General features: G+C 42.9%; 1 protein-coding gene across 4 annotated transcripts in view; it reads right to left on the reverse strand.

Annotated features, from left to right (window-relative positions):
• Nucleotides 1-22,829, reverse strand: part of RBM47 (RNA binding motif protein 47) — a 156,758-nt gene that overhangs the window by 78,634 nt on the left and 55,295 nt on the right. For all 4 annotated transcript variants that reach the window (XM_015561034.1, XM_015561033.1, XM_006759313.2 and 1 more), the window contains one exon: nt 13,460-13,544. The gene's annotated coding sequence lies outside the window, so the exon portion shown is untranslated. The remainder of the gene's footprint in view (nt 1-13,459; nt 13,545-22,829) is intronic.

Consider the following 22,829-nt stretch of genomic DNA (forward strand, 5'->3'; position numbering starts at 1 on the left):
CTGGAGCCCCCTCTTCTTCAGAGCTTCAGAATGTGGCCCCCAAAACTGCTCACCGCCCACTCCAGCCTAAACTCAGACCCTAAGCAGGGTCGCAACAGCCCTTGGTGTTTTCCCAAAGGAAAAGTCCATTGATATGGTTTCAGATTCTGTAGTGCAACGAACCTTTATGAAATTCTTTTCTAGAGTATGGGTTTAGAATCAAAGAAGAATGTTCACAATGATCTGAAAAGGCTACTAAAGTTCTTCCCCTTTTTCCAACTGTATATCTTTGTGAAGCTAAATTTTCTTTATATATTTTGATGAAAATAACATATCTCAACAGATTCAAGACAAAACAAATATAAGAATACAGCTGACTGCTACCAAGCCAGCCATTAAAGAGATTTAGGGAGGGAAGAAGATTTGCAAAAACATAAATGATGTACTCTTCTCACCATCCATTTTGTTTGGAAATATACTGTTTTTCATAAAAATGTTATTTATGTCAATGTGAGATTTTACTATTGTTATTTTTGAAGGATTTAATAATAATTTTAATTTCTTAAGTTTGAACTTCTAATGTGACAAATAGCAACAGATACTGCCCACATAAATAAGAGCACTTTGGGTTCCTCAATAATTTCTAGGGATGTAAAGATAGGGTTGCTAAATTTAGCAGTGAAAAATGCAGGGCATCCAGTTAAATTTGAGTTTTGGATAGACAACAAATGATATTTTGGTATAAATATCCATGCAATATTTGGGACATACTGATACTTTAAAAAAAATTATTGCTTATCTTAAGTTTAGATTTAATTGAGTATCCTTTAGTTCATTTGCCTGATATCATATGCTGAGCCCCAAACATTTAAGAAACACTGCACTAGCCCACACCCCTCACATTTGTGCTGAAGCATTAATTACAATATTTACTAAGCATCTGCTGTGTACCAAGGCCAGTGCTAAATCCTTGACATTTATGACCTCTTCAATCATCCCCAAACCCTACGTGGCAAGCACTACTATAATCCCTATTTTATAAATGAGAAAACAGGAACCCAAATAACTCAAGTGAAGCTAATAAGGGAAGACGGGAACCCACCCACTCAGACACCAAAATCTTAGTTTGCAACTATAAGGCTTACACTGAAATCTGAATAATGGGGATACCCAAAGATGATGGATTTTTCTGCATATTTGCATCTCAAATTTCAGTATATCAATTTCTATCGCTTACCTTCTCTCTCTGTGTGTGACTCACAGCTGTGTGTTCTGCTATCAGAACAATGGTGAAAACCAAGGCTGTAAGTCCCACGTAAAGCAATTCTACCCAGAGCTGGCCATCAGCATTTTTACTTGGTGCCGACTTGCCTCGCGATGCTTTTCTGGGCATAACAACAGCACTGTTCTGGGCTCAGAATTCCAGAACGGAGCAATGGTGCACAGGCTCTGCTCATTACTATTGATTGAAGCCACAGGGAGCGTGGTGCTGAGCTAGACTCATCCTTGGCAATAAGCTGGGAATTTCCCCAAAAGAATCTGTACCAATGAAGCAAATGCATAAACTGCTGTTAAGTGAGCCAAGGCCTGTCTATGATCGTGACCTTGCCACTGGATATATTTAACAAGCTCAGGCTCGACAGTAAGCACTCCAGAAAAAATATTTTTATTGATTTTTTATGGAGAGGAAGGGAGAAGGATAGAGAGCTAGAAACATCGATGAGAGAGAAATATCGATTAGCTGCCTCCTGCACACTCCCTACTGGGGATGTGCCCACAACCAAGGTACATGCCCTTGACCAGAATTGAACCTGGGGCCCTTCAGTCCACAGGCCGATGCTCTATCCACTTGAGCCAAACCGGTTAGGGCCAGGGAAAATACACACACTAGAGGCCCAGTGCACGAAAATCGTGCACTGGAGGGGAGTGTCCCTCAGCCTGGCCTGCACCTTCTCCAATCTGGGACATCCTCTCACAATCCGGGCCTGCTGGCTCCTAACCGCTCTCCTGCCTACCTGCCTGATCGCCCCCTAACTGCTCCCCTGCAGGCCTGATCGTCCCCAACTGCCCTCCCCTGAGACCTGATCGCTCATAACTGCCCTCCCCTGCTGGCCAGATCACCCCAACTGCCCTACCCTGCTGGCACACCTGCCCTCCCCTGCTGTGACCTGCCTCCTCTGCAAGAGGCAGTGGAGACATCGGGACCAGCCTCCTCCGCACCTGCAGGCTTCACTGTGCAGAGTGGCCAATGGGCCCCACCTCCACTGTGCGTGCGGCTATCTTGTGGCAGCCATCTTGTGGCAGCGGTGCACAAGGGCATGATGACACCTAGGCTTTTATTATATAGGATATATATATTTATTGATTTCAGAGAGGAAGGAAGATAGAGAAAAAGAGAGAGAGAGGGGAGGGGGAGGAAGAGAAACATCAGTGATGAGAGAGAATCATGAATCAGCTGCCTCCTGCACACCCCCTACTGGGGGGTCGAGCCCACAATACGGGCATGTGCCCTTAACTGGAATCAAACCCATGACCCTTCAGTCTGCAGGCTGACGTTCTATCCACTGAGCCAATCCAGCTAGTGCGAAAGTAAATTTTTTTATGATCCAGCATGGGAGCAAGGGCATGCACTCCACTGTGCCACAAGATCTGCAAATACAGAAATAAATCTGACTGTAGCCAATTAGGGTCTATAATGTAATGTAGAAAGTGACAAACATAAGGCAGAGAGAGAGAGATAGATTACTAGTCTTTCAGATGGAAAATATTTTTAAAATTGATTTTAGAGAGAGGAAGGGGGTGGGGAGAGACAAGAGAGAAAGAGAGAGGAAGAGAGAGAGAGAGAGAGGCATCAATTGATTGTTCCACTTATTTATGTATACACTGGTTGATTCCTGTATGTGATGTGCCCTGACATGGGATCGAACCTGCAACCTTGGTGTGTGTGGGGAAGATACTGTAACCAACTGAGCTACTCAGCCAGGGATGGGGAAAAATTCTTTTTAACAGAGGGAAGATTTACCTTTCAAATTGTTTTTGTTTTGTACATTTGGATTTTTAGATGAGGCACACTGGATTATACTAAGGGCAGTTGTGTATACAGAAGCCAAGGATGATGGGGGTGGGGGGGAGGTGGATTTGTGTAAAAGATTTTGCAAACTTTGAAAAATAGCCTAGAGGGGAGAGTGGAACAAGGAGAAGAGAAAAGGGGATAGATCAGAAAATAAAAGATGCCAAACTGATGTGTTTGATAATTATAAGAAAGGTACATTTTGGAAACCAAGACTGGTGAGAAAAGGGAGAGAGAGAGAGAGAGAGCAGGCCTAGGAAGAAAAAGGGCTTGGGGAAACCCAAGGGCTGGGACACCTGGCCATGGGGCGTTCAAAGGGGGAAAAAAAGAATAATTTTTTATTTTTAAAACTGCCAACTTTGCAGTTCCTCTCAGACCCATCGGGCAGGCTTCTGTCTCAGTTCAACCTGACCCAGCCCTGCCCTAAGCTTAGTGAGGCTCTTTATCACCCACTCAATCTAGATCCCTCAAGTGCTGAAAGGCATGTCTACAACAGGAAGAAGAATAAATTGAGATGCAAGACTGGGCTCCTTCCTAGATAAAGTCAGGAGGCCAGGGCTTTTTAGAGCTCTCCCTTTCAAAGGGCCTTCAGAATCTATTCTTGGGAATGCTGACTGTCAAGGAGGACACAGCCAGAAACGGGCTCATCCCATTTCCAAAGGCAAGACCAGAACACACAGACTCTGGATCCAAGGCCTCACTTGCTACCTTCAGAACAGAGTCAAGGGCCCTGCCTGCTTCAGGTATAAGTGGTGGGCCCAGCTCCCCACCAGGCCGCTGCCTTTCCCCATCTGCGGGATTCTCTAAAGCACCGGAACAGGGTTTCATTTCCCTGTGTTTGAGCCACAGGCCCTATGACATTTCTGAAAGCCACTGCCCTTGAAACGTGTTTGGATCTGGACATGAAGGTCATTAGACACTAGTGTAGAGCCAAATGGTGCATATTTTAGCTTCCCAGTTCATACGGTTTCTGTTACATATTGTTCTTTCTTTTTCTGGTTTTACAAGCCTTAAAAATGTAAAAACCATTCTTAGCTACATATAAAACACACAAAAACTGACAGCAAAGCGGGCCATAGTTTTCTGAGCCCTCACTTAGAGCAATGGTACGGGGAGAGCAGCAAATTCCGGTGAGTGACTTCTGCCTACAGTTCCGTCGAGTCTAGTGTTAAAATGTTCGGTAGCTATTACACCACCTTCTCACTGGCGAAGTCTACCTAATCCTCCATTACAACGGCCCAAGTCTGATGTTCTCTGCTTGTGCAGTCATCTCACCTTTGCTGGGATCCTCTTCAAAACAGAATTTAGCTGTAGATCTGGCAGAAAATTAAGTCCTCAAATGACAGTCATATATTTGGAAAATGAGATAAGTGGGATTTAAAATAAGCTAGAATATTTTTTAACATGATAGTGCTTATTCTGTGTGTGTGCATTTTTGCCTAAAATTAAGTGAACACTCCATATATATCACAAAATTCCAAATGAGGAAGAATCCTCTGATATTGTCTAATTTATAACTGTTTATACTTGCAGAAACTATGACCTACTTCGATTAAATGAGCTATTCCAAGTCACATAGTAACTGGTGGGAAAGCTGGGACCAAAAAGTTGGTATCCTGATTTCCAAATTAGTTCTCTTTCTACTACTCTATTTTATAGCGCATTGCCAAATTAGTACTAAAAATTCAGTTCAACCAGTACTTATAAAGTATTTCCAACATGCCCAGGACTGCTGGGTGCTGTAGGGATACAAAAGAAGTGTAAGAGGATTCCTGCCCATAAAATGCATTTGTTCTCACTGAGAAAACAAGGTACACACACACACACACACACACACACACACACACATCCTATCTTACATTGTTATGTGACTATTTGGCTAAAACAAGGCTAATAGAAGTTTCTGTAATGACAAAGTGGTCCTCTACCTTTGCTGTACACAATACGGTGTCCAGTAACCACATGTGGTTATTGATCACTTGAAATGTGGGTAGTGCAACTAAGGAGGTGAAATTTTCATTATATTTAATTTTAAGAAATCTAAATTTAAATGGCCACACGTAGCTAGTGGCTACCATGCTGGACCTCACAGGGTCTAAAAAAAACAGTGATGGTGAACCTTTTGAGCTCGGCGTGTCAGCATTTTGAAAAACCCTAACTCTGGTGCCGTGTCACATATAGAAATTTTTTGATATTTGCAACCATAGTAAAACAAAGACTTATAGTTTTGATATTTCTTTTATATATTTAAATGCCATTTAACAAAGAAAAAGCAATTAAAAAAATGAGTTCACGTGTCACCTCTGACACGCGTGTCATAGGTTTGCCATCACTGGTCTAAAAGAATGATTATAGGCCTGGATGGAAAATGTGTAATACACATTCTGTCATTCCTCCCTCTCGTGCTATGGCACAGACCACTACTGATCACAGAACTCTCTCCCTCTGAGCACATACAGGCTCTCGGGAGTCTCCATACAACATATTTTCAATTGCCTGGACCTGATGTATAAAACAAAACCTACCTGCCATCCCAGATGCAGATAGAAGGTGACAAAAATGAGCTGGAGGAGAAGTACTCGAGTTGAACTGAGAAAGACAACATTTGGGTGGGTAAAGAGGAAAGGACAGAGTTGGGGGAGAAGGGGCCTCTCGTGTAGAGAAGAGCATGAGCAAAGGAACTGGGTAGCATTCTCCTGGCTCTAAGCCAGGTGGGTGCTGGCAGGCAGGAAGGAGGATTGTGTTGGGTGTGGCGGAGATAAGAGGACAGGCGGACAGGTGGGGCTAGATTCAGGAGACCTTTGGATTCTAGGAGTTTGGACTTTTCTCCAGAGCAATAGGTACTCTTGAACATTTAAGCAGAAGGACTGAACAAAAGCATGTTTTAGGAAGGCAAATCTGATAGCAAGCCACAGAATGGGATTCATAAAGGATATATACACTCAGAGACCAGTAAGGAGGCTATTCCACTATGGTTTTTGGTTTTCCTTGAGGAAAAAAGTATTTATTGAAGAATATGTATAAATCCAGAAAAGCAAATATAAGGTTAAACTAGACCTCTACCATTCAAACTCAACCTCTATTGGCACTTCGATGTGGTTTCTTCAAGTCCTCCGCCACTCCCTCTCTCCATGGCTATTGCAATAATTTAGGAATAAAGTTGGGACTAGGACTAGGAAGGTGGTAGTGTGAATAAAGAGGAAAGACTACAAGATACATTTTTAAGTAAGGCAGCAGGGTAAAGAGGGAGGGGCCTGAGTTCTAGGCCTGACATGGACTTCCTCTCTCTCAACCCCCAGACTTGGTCTCCTCATTTTAGAATCAAGGTATTGGTCTAGATTCCTCTGGTGTCTTATTATGGGTCAGATGAGATTTTTGAGACCTCCCCTCAAGATCTAAAGAGGAACTAAAATACGTGTATGTGTGTGTCTATGTGGAAAATACATATAAATACATATAAGTGAAAAATACATATAAATAGCAGGGGTTGTCATAAGACAAAATTGTTCCCTAGGTCTTTAGGTTGCACCAACAGCAGATAGCCTGCTGCAACCTACAAGATTTTAGGTGTCAAGTAATTGAACTATATATTCTGGGCAGTGTATTGTGCAAATGTGCAGATGTAGTTCCCAGGACAGGTAATGGGGCCATGTAAGCAGGTAATTGATTTTCAGAGAGGACTGGGCCAAGCAGGGACAGCATCTTCCAAGGAGCCAAAGGTTTTAAGGCCCAAGCCGTCTTTTCAGACAACAGGAAAAGCAAAACAAAAACAACTGCTAGCAAACACAGATTGTGCTCTCTGAACAAAGCAATACGGAGCCCTGGCCCGGCAGCTCAGTTGGTTAGAGTGTCGTCCCTATACACCAAGGTTAGGGGTTTCATCCCCGGTCAGGGCACATACAAGAATCAACCAACGGTACATGTATAGGTGGAACAAGAGATCGCACTCTTTCTAAAAAGTAAATAAATAAAAATATTTATTTATTTTTTAAAAAAAGGAGTTGCAGCCAGTTCCTTAGTGAGGGGGATCTGGAGGCCAACCTAGAACCCACTTTTATAATTTGCATATTAAACTATATGCAGTATACAGTTCCTACTTCAGAGTGTAGGATCTGTCATTTTTAACACATTCCTTTGTCTTTTCACTGACCTTGCATTAGAGAACTCCTAGGGACTCTCACCAGTTAATGAACTCTGGTTAATGAACATGCCTTTTCCCAAGGATCACTTGGCTCTCCAAGAGGCTAGTAGTTAAAAAGTGTACACTCTTGCCCGGCCAGTGTGTCTCAGTGGTTGAGCATTGACCTATGAACCAGGAAGTCACAGTTCAATTCCTGGCCGTGGCACATGCCCTGGTTTCGGGCTGGATCCCCAGTAAGAGGTGTTCAGGAGGCAGCGGATCAATGATTCTCATCAGTGATGTTTCTACCTCTCACTCCTCCCTTCTTCTCTGAAATCAATAAAAATATATTTCTCTCTCTCCCTCTCTCTTCCTTTCTGCAATCAAGAAAAATATATTTAAAAAATAAATAAAAAGTGTAGGCTTTGGCCTTAGACTGGCATAGGTATGTGTACTAGTTTTGCCATGCACTAACTGTATGACCTTGTACAAGTTACATATTCTTTCATTCCTCAGTTTTCTTATTTGACTAACATCTTCCTTATGAGATTACTGTAGAAATTAAACGAGGGCATGAAAGTAAAAGAGACAATGCCCAGTGATCCCACTTCTAAGAATATATCCCAGGAAACTAGAAATACCAATCAGAAAGGATATATGCACCCCTATGTCCATAGCAGCACAATTTACCATAGCTAAGATTTGTAAAGGGCCTAAGTGACCATCAGCAGATGAGTGGATTAAAAAACTGTGGTACATCTACACAGTGGAATACTATGCTGCTGTAAAAAAGAAGGAACTTTTGCCAGTTGCAACAGCATGGATGGAACTGGAGAGCATTATGCTAAGCGAAAAAGCCAGTCAGAGAAAGATAAATATCACATGATCTCACTCATATGTGGGATATAATGAGCCTAAAACATTTATCTGGCCCGCCAGCTGTTTCTGCCGCCGCTGCCTGTTGCTTAGCAGCCGACTAGGTTTTTTTTTAAACTATAGTCCGGCCCTCCAACGGTCTGAGGGACAGTGAACTGGCCCCTGTTTAAAAAGTTTGAGGACCCCTGCCTTAATCAATAAAGAGAGAAAGAGAGAAAAAAAAAAGAGACAATGCAAATAAAAGATTTCTTTTGTGCCTGGCACTTAGTGAGCACTCAATAAATGCTATCATTATTTTGGGGTCATCATCACCTCTAGGATTCCTTTTTTAACTCTAACATGTTATGTTTCTAAGAATCATTTGGTGGCTGTGTGCACAAATGAAGATGGACAAAATCAGTAGGTACTGACCTGCCTAGATTTAAAAGTCTGTTCAGCTCCCTTTCCCCCAGCCTGAGTCTTCAATAACCACTTCATTTTTTTCTTAAGCTGTCCCTTATATTTTACTGAACTTGGCCTTAGTTTCAAAAGGATCTGACTTACTTTGCAAACAGAATTTTTGTTATTCTTGATAAAGCAACGTGCTTTTTCTGTTACTGTTATTTCTTGGCAGCACAGACACCCATGAGTATGGCCGAAGTGAACCTCAGACATGCCATTTCTGCCTGCTCATCTGAAGCAACTGCTGACACCTGGGGGCAGCCTGCATGAACCAATGCACAGCTTTGGATGGGGCCCCAACTCAGCATAACTTTGGTGCATGTCTAATGACTGGTTTGAAGACCTTGTTCTTGGAAACTTCGGGGCTGACTTTTGAGTGTTGCCCATGAAATTTGACGAAAGGTTCTTTGCTGACTTTCGCCACACATTTCAGCCTCATAACCTTGGAGAATTCTCCCTGTTTTCTACAGCATCAAATATCCTCCTACAAAGCAGAATGCCATCGTCGACCTGTTATTCTGCCAAAAGACACACACATCTTGTTGATGCCCACAGCTTTCCTTTTCCTTGTCCTTACTGGGAATAAACCTCTTCCTTTTAGGAAGACAGTCCTTCTTTTGTAGGCGAACGTCCACTTGTCAGCCATAATGTTATTGGTTGAGTCATGGCCCACAGCCACCATTCTACCTTTCCAGTTTTAAAAACGGGGTAGGTTGTCTTACAAACAGTAAGTCATCAAGGAGCAGACTGCCGAAGGAACCACTGGCTCTATGAAACTTTTGCCCATGTGGATGAACTAATTTTAAAGCGAAATCATCCAGTTTGTGATTAACCACAAACTCCCTGGAAAAAACTTGTTATTCCCTATGAAAATCAGTTTTCCCAAACCTATGTCCATTTGGCTCTGGAAAACCACCTCAGGATCATCTTAGTTACAGAAATGCCTTGTTATGAAGTCACTGGTTGACAGTATCCACAACGGGTTATGGGTGAGTTAGGCCCAATTACTCTGACACTAAGTCTTTTTGGAAAGTTCTTCAGCTTATATCACCGTGGCAATTACATATGGATCATTATAAATTGCAAAGGACTTCAGGGTTACTTTTGTTCAACTGAATCAGAGATCAGAAAAAAAGTAACATGTCCAGACAACAGAGTGATGAGTTTACTCTCTGGTAAATGTGGATACAGATGAGAAAAGAGGATCCATTAACTTCCACTGCATTTTCAAACGTGCCAATAAATATTTGAGTTATGATGTTGCTTGTTCTAACTCCTGTTTTATTACTAATATTTCCTCTAACACTCTTCTGGGGCAAAGATCATGTCTGAATCATCTTTGTATCTTTATACACCTGCCCGGAATCTTTCCTGTCTTTTCATGTGGGGGTCCTTGGTAGGTTTATTAAATTAAACTACAGGCTTTCATTCCCCTTCTCTGTAGTAATAAGTTACATGGAACCAAGTAAATAGTAAAAAGTAACATGTGAAGGAAAAACATCTCTTCTATGTTCAGGTGAAAAGGCAGAAAAATCACATTTAGAGCCTGCTTTTAGGGATTGTCTTCAACATCCTGGTGTCATTTTGTGACAGGCCTTTATTAGTGGCTGACTAAACAAAAGAGAATCTGTTTCAACTCATTTGCTTGACCTTTGTGTGTATTTGTTCTTGAGTAAGTTTCCTTCATACGGACTACAGAAGGTGTACAAAGCTTACCTTAAGTCCTCTTTGAGCTACAATCTGCCTTCTTGGGGGGAAAAATGATGGGAAAGTCATTTTCTAAAATGTCTAGCTTCTGATAAATTTTAGGGATTTGGAGGAAATCTGTTTCTAAGAGGCTCTGTGACCACTAAATGACAGCTACCATTCAGAAGCATGAAGAGCCATTCACCATAGAAAACAATGTCTTAAGCAGCCTACCTTTCCTCCTTTTCAAAATCAACTTGTATTTTCAATTTGAAGATTAAACAATGCCCACTTTTTAATTTATTAACTGCCTTGAAATAGAAATCTAGGCTATGCTGAGTAGGAAAGGGTCAGCATTCAAAACGTTTAGCTATTTCATTTAAAGTTTCCATCAGGGCCCTAACTGGTTTGGCTCAGTGGATAGAGCGTCGGTCTGTGGACTGGAGGGTCCCAGGTTCGATTCCAGTCAAGGGCATGTACCTTCGTTGCGGGCACATCCCCAGTAGGGGGTGTGCAAGAGGCAGCTGATCGGTGGTTCTCTCTCATCAATGTTTCTAACTCTCTATTCCTCTCCCCTCCTCTCTGTAAAAAATCAATAAAATATATTTTTAAAAAATAAAGTTTCCATCAGGAACTCCATGATTTTTTTCTCTTCCCCTTTCCCAGGAATCTCCACCATCTGACCTCCAATGCCCATATCTTGATGGAGGAACACAGAATTCCCGTGGCTTGAGAAAAATCAAGTAATGATCTAGACATTAACTTTTAAGAGGACTGACCCAACAGGTCACCAAAAGTTAATACTAAAACTTCAAATTTCTTCATATCAATCATAGCCAGTGATATCCTCTTTCCTTTTGTATGGGGAAAACAGACCAACCTTATCTCAGACTGAGGTAAATAAACTCCCCATCCCAAATTTTTAGGCCTGTTAAATAGATAGATCTTTTTTAAAATAAATAAATAAATAAAATCTAGCTAGTTCTGGCCAGCTCCAATTCAAAAAATGACCACATCATATTCACTTATGATTAAGAAACCAGAAATCTTGAGATGGCCAATCCACTGGAACTGGGGTACCATATGTGTGTGTGTGCATGCATGCATGCACATGCATGAATTTCTGAACCTGTCAGTTTAGTTACTGGTCAAAGAGTCTCAGCTCAGCAGTACTCTTGATAGAAAATGTCAACATCGAGCACTAAGATTTAAAACTTGAGACTCTCATAATGATCCAAAAGCGGAAGCAGGTTCAAGTAGCTAGTCTCTGTTCTATTTAAACCATCTATTTTCTATTTTTAAGAATCTGGCCTTTGGGTGGGGGGAATCATGCCAATGATGACCCCTTCCTGATACCATCAAGAAAGTAGAGAAAAAGAAAAAAACAACACATTTGTTGATGAAAACAATCTCTCACTGGAAGCTGATCGCGTCCCTGTTGGAGGGAAGTGAGGGAAATTCAGACACAGATTTGGAGAGGATTCAAAGGACTGGCAGGAAAACAGGACTTGAGATCCAGCTCGGGGAAATAACGCTGATAGAGAAGAAAGAATTTATGTCTGAACCACAAAAAACAAAAAAATCTGATCGCCAGTTTGAAATAAATCTCTAAGTGGTTTTAAAGATTCTTCCTGAAATTTGACCACGTCCTTATAACAGACATCTGTTTATCTGAATCCCTTTCCTCATTAGGTTCATAGTTAAATCTTGAACCTGACACTCGCTCGCTTGTTATGAGACCCTCAGGAAAAGCTGTTTCTCACTTGGTGCAGTCACTACCATCTGCCCCCAATCTCCCTCTGCCTAGCAAACCATTCCTTCTCCTTCTGAGTCTGTTAAAATACCACTTAAATTCCAGAAAACTTTCCCTGGTGACTGCCCCTCCCACTGATGATTAGGTTAAGGCCTCTGATTTCAAACTTCCTTAACTCCTTACACTTCTTCAATCCACACATTATTCTTCTACTAGAGGTCCGGTGCACGAATTCATGCACAGGTGGGGTCCCTTGGCCTGGCTGGTGATCAAGGCCTATCAGGGAGCCGGCCGGCCAGGGGGAAGGGCCTCAGGCGGTTGGCCAGCCATGGGAGGTTGGCTGTGGGAGTGCACTGACCACCAGGGGGCAGCTCCTGTGTTGAGCATCTGCCTCCTGGTGGTCAGTGCGTCATAGCAACTGGTCACCTGGTCGTTCTGGTCATTCGGTTGTAACAATCACTTAGACTTTTTTTTATATGTATAGATTATTTAATGTCTGCCTTGAGTACTAGACCAGCTTCCTGGGGACAGAAATCCAATCCTTTCTGTCTTCATCTCTTAACTACCCAGTGCCTAGCAAGAGCGTGGCACATAGCAGAAAATCTTTGTTAACGGATTTACCTGTACATCTACTGATTTCAGCATTTGTGTTCTGTCCTCCATGAGGCTCTACAGAAGGGAGGTTCTGCAAATCTTCAAGTCCATAAAAACCAGGTACAAGTAGCTTGGGGAAATCCTGCCCATTCTATATGAATGCCAACTTGAACTCATTCACAGACAAACGGGTGCTGACAAATCATTCTGAAGGCACAGCACAGTATTTTAGTTGCAAGTCCTGTGATGTGGGGACCTGGCTTTGTATAAGAGTGTCTGATTCTGAGCTGTTCTGAGTGCCATCACCACTGCTCATGAGGGCCCAAGGCCACTAATCTCAGAATCGTCATCTGAAGTCACTGAAAAATATTGGTTTTTCTCTCAGTATGAGAATTCTAAATTCTTTCTTTGGTGAGTACAAAAATTTTATTGACTCACTCTTTAACAGAAAAATATTCATTTCCTATCTTTAAAAGAAAAAGCATTGGAACTCTGTGAAAAACAGGAGGTAGAGAACACTTGACATTGGTCATTGGGGATTATCAGAGAAATGCTATGTTTCACCATGTCTAAGTTCCAGAAGATACACATCAATTTCAGATATGTTAAATTGTGGAATGGAAATGCATTTTTGAGTTGATGAAATGCAGTAAACACTACAGGAAAAGCTCGTTATTAAAAGCGTTTAAGCAAAGTCATTCAAATATAGCTTCTGTCATTCTTTGTGACTATGGAATCTCCTGGAGACATTCATGCCTATAAATATACAGGGCACTGTGGCCTAGTAATTTAAGCAAACACCCAGAAGCAGAACCATAGGTGTTGGTTAAAAAAAAAAAAGTGGAGATTAGCCTGTGAATGTCACTATGCAATATTCAGTACTTTTCTCCACCCCTGGATTATGTTCATTTGAGCCGAGGTGAAGATGCCGCCAGCTTACCAAACCTCTCGGTGAGCCCAGGAATGGCTGATCTCTGCGGGGTGTCCTGATGCAAAGTGTCCTTCCAAGGCCTCTGTTACGTGAACTGTGAAATGAAAAAGAAAACACCACTGAACCAGAGACCGCTAATGAGGGGTATGCCATCAGTGACCGCTAAAAGGGATGGAGGCGGAGGGGTTAGATGAAGAAATGCGGCGCTAAATTATTATCACACATCTCAGTGTGTGCATGGATCACAGGGAAAACTACATAACCGGACAGTGTAGTAAATTTCCGCTGGCTCCCATACGTGGAGAAAATAGGTCAACTGTGCAAGGCCATTCAGGTTCCTATTAGCTAAAGGGCATTCAAGAAAGAAATCTTACAAGGAGAGAAGAGGAAAAGGTATCAGGAGGTGGTCATAGGGAAGAGAAGGTCGCAAGTTTTCCCAGGCGCTCAAAACTCAGCTCTACTACTTGCCACCTGGGTGATCTTGGGCATTTTACTCAACCTCTCTGAGCCTCCTTTAACTCATCTAATTTGGGCCTAATGAAACCCACCTGTTAAGGACATTGTGACAATAAATAAAATGACAGATACGAAACCCTTGGGGCCCCACGTGAAAGAAAACATTCATGGAGGGCAGCTATGAATATTATATTCATTTCCATTTCTTTCTGCAGACACATTAAATTGTGATCTTAAATCACCACTCAAAATTGTTTAAAGCATTATGAGCTGTTAGTATTTTAAACGTTCCTTTATTTTTGGCAGCCCTGTATATCTGGCTTTTTTGCCCATATATAATTAATATTCTATAACTATTCAGCTCATCTTTAAGTAAATACACTTGATTAGCTAGGCTCTGTACAGAAGATTTTCTTATGCTACTTCCCCACGAAGAATGAGTAAAATTCCACAAGAATCTCACTCCTGCCTTCTCCAAGAAAGACCATGAGTCCAAAACCTACCTCTGGGAAATAAAATACTGAATTCTGCTAACACCTGTGGTCCAACTCAGCAATCATTTGTTCCAAAGTTCTCCCCAACTCGATGGCCTAATTAACTAAGGTTGAGCTTTTGATTAACATACAGTGGTTGAAGGAACTTTGACCCACAGAAACTTGGCGATTGCCTTGCTTCTCTGAGTCCAACCTGTGTTACGAATGCCGGTTTCAAGGGTAATAAAGGACCTAGCTGTTTGCTTATTGCAAATGGAGGCGGTGCCATGCCATTATCTGACTTTTACCTCTGCTGTCCACTGAACCCTGGACAAAGAAAGTTTGCAGCCTGCATGTCAGTTTCTAGAGTGAAAGGATATATATTTCCAAACTGAAAAGCACCTAAATTCTACCTGGCATATTAACTAAATGTCAGTTGTTTAGGAAACATGAACATGGTCCCAAGATCAAGGTGATCAGAGTGTAGACCAGGTGTTGGGCAGGTGCAAGTTATGTCTATCCAGATTCTGCCTTGGTCAAACTGTTCTCTCTGATGGTTCCTGAGTTCCTCTTTATTAATGTGTTACATAAAACATGCATCAGACACAAGGCAGAGGCCACAGTACTTGAGAGTTCGTGTTCTTGCCTCTAATGAGATTAATAGTGTTCCCCAAATTCGTATGTTGAAGCCCTGGCCCCTGTATGTCAGAATGTGGCTATATGTAGATACAGAGCCTTTAAAGAGGTAATTAACTACTGACAAGAGGTCTTATAGATGGACCCTAATCCAATATGATTGATGTTCTTATAACAGGAGATTAGGACACATTCACACACAGACTAAGGGACAACCATGCGAGGACCCAGTGAGAAGGTGGCCATCTGTAAGCCAGAGCAAGAGAACACAGGAGAAACTAAACCCACCGACACCCTGATCTTGGACTTTGAGCCTGCAGAATTCTAGAACTGTGAGAAAATAAATTTCCCTTGTTTAGGCCACCCAATGTGTGGTATTTAGTTATAACAAACGAGTACACTGCCCGACTCCCTGCACCTCTCAACCGTATGGCCCAGGACCAAGCAGGCAACAAATGAGTGAAACAGACAAAGAGCAAGAGAATGAAGTGGTGTAAACAGAAGAGGATATGTTCTATCTACAGTCATCAAATTTTAAAACTTTAAAATACTGTGAGGCCATAGAAAATATATTCATGGACCAATTATGCTGGTGACCCTTCAGTTACAATCCCTGGGATAAACCACTGTGGTCTGATATTTAACAACAATTGATGTTTAAAGACACCCATTATTGACATTCTCCCTCCAGGGAGCACACCTGTGCCATTCCTTTCCCCCACAGGCACGTATCCCCTAATCTCTAAGGGACCCCATGAGACTTACAACCAGGGGGGAAATGGTCCTTGTTTCACTGTCCTAAGTATGTTTTTGCTGCAGTCAATAACTTATTGCTTGCTGAAGAAAAAAAAAGAAAGAAAGAAAAAAACAAACAACGAAAATAAAATGAAGACACCCACTATTCGTGCTTTCAATAAATAAGAATTCAACACCTACTATAGGCCAGACCTTAGGCCAGACACTGGGCATAGCAGTGCTGAATAAAACAGGGGTCTTCTCTGCCTTCGTGGTGTGTAATGGTCTGGATAGGCAGTCCAGGTATTGAGCCAGGATAGAAATACCAAGTTGAAAAAAGACACAGTTGCCTAAACCGGTTTGGCTCAGTGGATAGAGCGTCGGCCTGCGGACTGAAAGGTCCCAGGTTCGATTCCGGTCAGGGGCATGTACCTGGGTTGCGGGCACTTCCCCAGTGGAGGATGTGCAGAAGGCAGCTGATCGATGTTTCTCTCTCATCGATGTTTCTAACTCTCTATCTCTCTCCCTTCCTCTCTGTAAAAAATCAATAAAATATATTAAAAATAAAAAAAGACACAGTTGTTACCCTCTAGGAGGGTACAGATTAGCAGGGCACAGAGATGCAACAAGAACATTATAAGACAATGTGACCCCAGCTTAATACACAAGAAGCAATGGAAAGTGGGGAGAAAATGATTCCAAGTCAGTCAAGGTTAATCGAAGAAGATGTGAGCCAACTCCTGAAGGATGAGGTGCACCTTGTCTGGCAAACCAGGGTTGACCGATAAGGAGAGGGCACTTTCTAGACAGAAGGAACACCCAGTTAATGGGTCCAGGGACATGAGAGGGCATGGCATCTTTGGACAATGACAACTAGTTGGACTGAGGGTGAGCTTTGGAGAGCTGCAAGGCATGCCACCGAAGAAGGCAAAGAACCAGGAGCTCACATTTTAGCGCACAGTGAACCACGGGAGAATTTTAATCAGGAAGGTGACATTGCCAAAATTCCATGTTAGAAAGATCACTCTGACCCAACTCAAAAAGGGCCAAAGGCAGGGCAATCCATCAGAAGATGAAGGCAGGAACTAGGGAGACAGATGAGGGATGCTTGTTGGTCAAGGTCAGGGATGCAGAACTGGAATCGTCACGGTGTTCAACCGTGGCCCTGGGTGACATTGCCCAAGGACATTATGTGCGTAAAGAGAAGCCCTAGTTTTTTAAACTGGGTACTTCGGTCAATGAGAACATGCATTTCTTAAGAAGCTCTTAATTTCATTTATCTTACATTTTGCATCAGGAAACTAACCTTACTCACTCTTTTTATCCATCAAGGCCATATGTGACTGTACCTCAGCTTTCTTATCTATGAATATGATAATAATGACACTCCCCTGAGAAGGATTCCTGGAGTTCATTAATACAAATAAGTACTTAAGTGCGACAAGTGCTAGCCACTATTAAGGCAGAAATAAACTTTAAAGAACAAATGCATAATTAATGACTGCAATTAACAGTCCTCCCTCTCAGTGAACATGAGCCAGATTAAACCAACAGCCCAACCACAGACTAAAAACTTCTTCAGTAATTGTCTGGGAGGGAGCAGCCTCTATTTCCTTGATCTCGAGAGTTCGTCCACAGCCTCTTAGAAAGGGCCCTAATGTTTGTGCATGATCATGATGTTAAATTTATAAAATGCCTCGTCTCAGGTAAAATGTTTTCAGAGATTCAAGGAGCCATGGGACCTGCTAGGGGAGAATGCAAGGGGGCACAAGAGAACTTTCTAGAGTGATGGAAATTTCTGTCTTGATTGGGGCAGTGATTCCAAGGCTATGTATGTTCCAAATATCACTTCAAATGTGTAAATTTTATTGTACATAAATTAAACTTCAACCAAGATTGAATAAAGATGGAAGATGGGAAGGGAATTCACAGAAAAGTTGATATTTACTAGTATATTCCAAAGAGAAGGGAAAAACAGATTTGCATGAAAGAGCTAGTCTTACAACTTTCAATTTCCACCCTGGCCAGGTGGCTCAGTTGGTTGGAACGTCATCCCTCACACCAAAAGGTTGTGGGTTCAATTCCCAGTCAGGGCACATACCTAGGTGGCAGGTTCAATCTCTGGCCGGGGTGCATATGGGAGGTAAGTGATCAATGTTTCTCTCTCTTTTTCTAAAAATCAATAAAAACACACCCTTGAGTGAGGATCTTAAAAAAACACACACACACTTTCAATTTCCAAAAACATCAGCTGGCTAGGAGTGTAAAAGAGTTTGCTTATGCAAGAAACATTTTGAAAATTTACCCTCATCATCCTACGTCTAAAGAACAGCACTTTTACCCCTCGTTTCACTGGACAAGCTGCCCTCTGGTGGTTCTGATATATATTTCCCAAGCACAGAAGTGGGCAGTTATTAAGCATATAGGGTGGCAATCCCAGCCTGCCTGCGAATATTTATTTCTCAAGGTAACCGAGAGAGGGTGTGCTGGCCGTTTCCACCAAGAGAGCACATGGGCCATGTGGGCTGTGTCACAGCTGAGCTTTCCATAACTAAGAAAAGAGATTTGCCACAAAACATATATGGTTTGAGGTTGATGAATTCAGAAGACATTGTATCTCCATTTAAATTGTCGGTTCATTTTAATGTACTCCAGCACACACTTTCATTTTTGCAACACAGAAGCTGCATATCACAAGCAAGCATGTGTATCAAACAAGGTGAGGGCAAAGAGAACAACCGAAGTTTCAATCCCAGCATCTGTGAATATTATTCAACATTCCCAAGATATCTTTACATGAACAAAGAAAACAACAACCAAGCAAATACAACCCAAAACACAGGGCTCTATTAACATTGGCACGTGGGGAATCTAGGTGTCTTATGAAACACGAAGCATTTGTTTAATAAAAGCAAAGAAGGAAGGACAGAGGGAGGGAAGAAGGAAGTAGACAAGAAGAAAAGGAAGGGAGGGAGGAGGGAGGATCAAATGGCATATCTTTCAAAAGTTGAACGAATAAGTAAGATAAAATATGACACAAGCAGGAACTCAAAAAATGACAACATTTTCTCTTTAGAAAGCAATTCATCTTCATACAAGGCCTTTCGTAAAAGAACTATAGAGAGAAAAGATAAGGATATAGATCTGCAGTTCTCAACCTGTGGGTCGCGACCCCTTTGGGGGTCGAATGACCCTTTCACAAGGGGTCGCCTAAGACCATCGGAAAACATATATGTAATTACATATTGTTTTTGTGATTTATCACTATGCTTTAATTATGTTCAGTTTGTAACAATGAAAATACATCCTGCATATCAGATATTTACATTACAATTCATAACAGTAGCTAAATTACAGTTATGAAGTAGCAACGAAATAATTTTATGGTTGGGGGTCACCACAACATGAGGAACTAACTATATTAAAGGATCGCAGCATTAGGAAGGTTGAGAACCACTGATATAGATGAAGACATGCTGTATTTCAACTGTTGAGATGTTAAAAATTCATCGAGTCCAGATCAGTAGTGTGAGGCTGGACTAAGTTAACTTCCACCAGGGCTAGATTCAGGCCTGATGCATGACTGTGAGCCCATATTCTAGTACAGCGACCTTTCTTTTGAAATCAAGTCATGTCACTTCCCTTCTCAAAACCCTCCAATGTCTCCTCCTCACACTTGGAATAAAATCCAAAATCCTTCCCAGGGCTCCATGTGCTCTCCCCGGGAATTTCCTTTCCCAGACACAGGGCTCTGCCCCCCTGATTCAGGTCTCAAACATCACCTCCGAGAAGTCTTCCTTGACTAATCTTTGACAACAAACTTCCAATCACGAACCCTACACTCACTTTCCTCTTTCCCGTCTTCATTTTTTGTCTCTGCATTTATTAGTATCTGATATTACATTATCTATTTATTTACTATTATCACTTTTTATTATCTCTCTGCCCCACTGAAATGTGAGCTCCAATGGGGCTTTTTCTCCTCAAACACAGCCAGTACTGTGGCCAGTACTTATTATTTGAGAAATGATAGTAAATCTGGTTGGGGAGATGATAAACCCTAATAAAAGATGCTATCAGTATCAACAAGGTCTGCCTCAAGTCTCTCCTATGGCAAGAAAAGTCTATATCCTTTACTCGAATCCCAGAGTGATGGAAGTGGTTGACCAACATGCTCTGCTGAATAATTCTTTGGGACCACAGACTTTGGAAGGTACAATGGGGCCTTAGTTACAAGCTACTGCAGCCCTTTGGTTTTGAAGATAAGGACACAGGCTCAGAGAGGTTGGCTGGTACCTCCAGACACACACAGAAACAGCAAACACCAGCAAATACCAGACCGCTTAAAGGATGTCCAGTGCCTGCCTTGTTCATCTCCATAATCCCAGGGCCCAGCACAGTCCCTGACACAAAGAATGCGCTCAGCACAAGTGCGCCTGAGTAACAGCTGCCGTAATCCTGCTCTCGGGGCTCACCGACTGCTCTGTACTTCCCCTCGTCGCTGTCTCAACTACAACTTCCTACCCGAGAGCCATTTCCAGTTGCTGTGTCATGTGTTCTTGCTTCCTGTCCTCTCTCCCTTTAATATGCAGCTTGACAACATATGAGGCCCAGTAGTACATCTGGGGCCTGGTTAATTCTAACATAACTCAAATAGCACAGCCTGGAAATACCAAGGAAAACGTGGACTATGAAAAGTGGGGATATGCAAACAAGAAAGGGAGGGAGGGAAGGAAAGAGGAAAGGAGGGAGGGAGGAAGGGAGGGAGGGAAGCAGGGAGGATAAGCCGGCAGTGAACTGGTCTCGGCCTTGGGGGCCGAGACTGTGCTGCAGAGCAGGAGCCCGGTGTGGTTCATATTTGTTGCCCTGCGGCACCTAGCAGTGCGCCCGGCACACAGTCATGGCCCATTTGCTGGGAGGAAGAGAAGAAAATGACAGAGCAGATCCAGTTTATACTCAGCCTACAGTGGTTTGGTAATAACAGTAAATTCATTTATAATGACAGCTTACACGTGCACAGTGCGTTCCGTTCTCAGCACTTTACATACATCTCCTCATTGACTCCTCCCAAGACAAACACCTCACCCGTGGAAGAGATACCACAAAACCCGAGTCCCTTTCAGAAATCAATGAGCAGCCAAATCTAGACTCTCATCTCTACTGAGACTCCCTGCAGACTTCCCCTTGTCTAATAGGTCGCATACCCATGTGCTTTGCTAAAGAAATAGTGAAGTGTTTGAATAGGGGGCATTGCTACAGACTTGGCTAGCGGGATTAAGCAATGTGGAGTGCATCAGCATATTATCTTTCTAACATCTGAAATATTCTGGATTCCAAAGCACATCTGACCCAGTGGATCTCAGGCCAGGATGTCTCAGGTTTATGTGCACGCAGAGAAGTAACCTGTCCAAAGTCACACATGTAGGTGGTGGCGGAGCTGGGGGTGCTATTCAGTGGGACAACAGGCTAGTTCTGCAGGTGTGCTTGGGGCACATTATCCTGCCTCTCTCATCGATGCCGCCGATGTGACCTGCAAAACAGTTATTGCCTCAACTATCTGTCTGGTGTGGCTCCAGGAAATAAGATGCAGAGGTGAATGGCGGGGGCGGACTGTGTTGTCACCAGGAAGACTGATTAGGACTAGCGATGACCCCAGCTAAAGGAGGGCTTGGGGATGGTAACCCGCACACAGTGGATTTCCTAGGAGGTCATGGCCACGCTCAGGAAGAGGGCATACAAAGCTTTTTGGTGAGCAAAACATTGCCCTCCCCGAATGCCTGTCCTGGGGCTTCTGGGAGACACCGAGGCAAACCTGCTAGGGATCTGCTATGATCTTCCCACATGCTTTCATACGTTCTGCTAAGTGTCATGGGAGAGCTGTAGGTGGAGCGGGAGGCTGTGCAAGCACGTGCTCACTGCAGACAGACTTCCCCAATGTCCAGAGCACAGAGCAGTGATAAATGTGTTTTGGCTTTTTATCTGTGGAAATAAAAGATGCTAGTAGTTAGTTTGGCCCAGCAGTGTTCTCACTTCACCAAGTACTTGGGGTGATTCCAGTCTTCAGATCTCGGTTCAAATGCAACTTCCTCAGGGAAGCCCTCCCAACACCCCAAAGTAAATACCCGTCCTCATTCTCTCTCACATCTTGGTGGAAGTCTTCTCTCGCAGCACCCATCATGATCTGCCCCGAAATACGTGTGAGTCCCTTTGTTCACTGCTTGGCTGTCCCCACCAGACCGCAATCTCCATGATGGCAAGATCCTTGTCTGTTTGCTCCCCTCTGCATCCCCAGCAGGTAGCACGGCACCTGGTACATCCTAGTAGCACCAGAAGGATTTGTTGAATGAGTGAATGAATGAACGAATGAATGAGTCTTGAGTTGCACAAAAGAAGGCCAGGGGTTGGCAGCACCTCACAGCAGGCACACGCAAGGTCCTCGCCAACCTCGGCCTTGTGAAAGCCTCAATGCCTGGGCAATGCTGTTGGGAAATTCATCATGTGCTGCCAGTGTTATCTCTCCAGTTCTGGTGGTTACTTCACTCTATTATTCTTAGCATTTAACTTCTAACCTGTTTAGATCTTGTCTTCCCAGCTAGATTAGGAACACACTGAGTGTAAATCATACTGGCTTGAATTTCTCACAGCTCCCTCACCAGTGTTTGGCCTCTGCCCTTCTTACACACTTGCCTTTTTTAGTGTTCAAATCAGGTATTACTGCAGGTGGGGAAACTGGAGCCCCAGAGTGCAGGGCAGTGTCAAGGGAGAAAATCTGAAGCAAACATTGTGGATTTTGTCTGAAATGTTTAAAAGGGGAGTTGAGTGTCCAGGAAGAAAGACTGAGTGTTAAATATAAGACACAGGCTCTAACTTTGTTTATGTGAGTGACCAACACAGGGGCAGAGAACATCTGAATTGAGCTAAGTTCTTTCTTAGCTTCATGAAATATCCCCTCCGCCATCCTGTGGATCCCACCCACATCGGGAAGGCTCTTGGTGGCACAAAAGCAGGATTTTTGTTGCTCTGCCAAGTCAGGCCCCTTATTACAGGGTAGAAAGAACACTTGTTCGTGGTTTCTCAAT

Source organism: Myotis davidii, unplaced genomic scaffold (assembly GCF_000327345.1).
Source record: "Myotis davidii unplaced genomic scaffold, ASM32734v1 scaffold235, whole genome shotgun sequence".
Lineage (NCBI taxonomy): Eukaryota > Metazoa > Chordata > Mammalia > Chiroptera > Vespertilionidae > Myotis > Myotis davidii.